This window comes from Pezoporus wallicus, unplaced genomic scaffold, assembly GCF_028554395.1.
Source record: "Pezoporus wallicus isolate ANWC-B61680 ecotype Strahan unplaced genomic scaffold, APGP_CSIRO_Pwel_v1 contig_2596, whole genome shotgun sequence".
NCBI lineage: Eukaryota > Metazoa > Chordata > Aves > Psittaciformes > Psittacidae > Pezoporus > Pezoporus wallicus.
In genome coordinates, this window is record NW_026641977.1 from 1 (window position 1) to 1,189 (window position 1,189).

A 1,189-nucleotide genomic window follows, 5' to 3' on the forward strand; every position below is an offset into this window, starting at 1 on the left:
GGAAATTAAAAAAAGGGTTAGTAATGGCCAAAAGTGGCTTAAAACATATTAGAAAGTAACAAGAATGCATAGCAAACGGGGGGAAAACCGGTTTAAATTTGATAGAAATGGGGAAAAATGAGTTAGAAATGAGCGAAAAACTCTGAAACCAGGAATGAATTGGGCAAAAATTAGCATGGAAAAAAAAAGCATAAAAGGGGTTGAAACGTGGCAAAAATAGGATAGAAACTGCCAAAAATGGATTAAAAGGGGTTAGAACTTGACAAAAATGGGTTAGGAAAGGGGAAAAATAACTGAAAAATGGTTAGAATTTGAGGAATTTGGGTTCGGAAAAGAAACCAAAAAATGCTTAAAACGACTTAGAAAATGGAAATAAAAAAAGGGTTAGCAATGGCCAAAAGTGGCTTAAAACGTTTAAGAAAGTAACAAGAATTCATAGCAAACGGGGGGTGTCCTGGGTTCAGCAGTAGCAGTCATGTTTTTTTTCCTTTGTGTTAACTGGTGCAGTGCTGTGTTTTGACTTCTAGTTTGAGAACAGCGTTGGTGAAGCCGATGTTGTCGGTTGTTGCTAAGTGATGTTTACCCTGACCAAGGACTCTGTGAGGCTCATGCTCTGCCAGGGAGGAGGGGAAGCTGTGAGGAAGCAGAGACGGGGCGCCTGACCCGGGCTAGCCGGGGAGGTATTCCATACCACAGCACGTCATGCCCGGGGTGGGGGGTAACTGGGAGTTACCCGGAAGGACAGGAGCTTCCGGGTGGAACTCGTTTTCTTGGCCGGTGGTATCGTATTCTCTTCCCTTGTTATTTTCCCTTATCATTGTTTTAGCTGATAGTAGCGGTGGTGATTTGTTGCCGGACTGTTCTTGTCTCAACCCGTAGGAGTTGCACTCTCTCGATCCTCCTCCCCGTTCCTCCGGGAGCGGGGAAGGGGAGAGCCCCGGTGCAGGGGGGGGGGGAGACAGACACGGACCTTGATTGTTGCCAGCTCGGCACCACTCACTGGGAGTGAGTGAACAAGTTACCTGACTGGGTTTAAACCACGACAGTTCTTTTTGGCTCCCAACGCCCAAAAGCCTACAGCAACCGGGATTCCCAGGCGGTCTCCCATCCAAGTACTAACCGAGCCCGACCCTGCTTAGCTTCCGAGATCAGACGAGATCGGGCGTTTTCAGGGTGGTATGGCCGTAGG

The 1,189-nt window shown here is 47.5% G+C and overlaps 1 non-coding gene across 1 annotated transcript; it reads right to left on the bottom strand.

The window, feature by feature from the left end:
• Positions 1-1,071: 1,071 nt before the first annotated feature.
• On the bottom strand, positions 1,072-1,189 carry LOC130608484 (5S ribosomal RNA; the record flags this gene model as incomplete). Its single annotated transcript, XR_008974548.1, has 1 exon — positions 1,072-1,189. It is a non-coding gene; the product is annotated as a 5S ribosomal RNA (ribosomal RNA).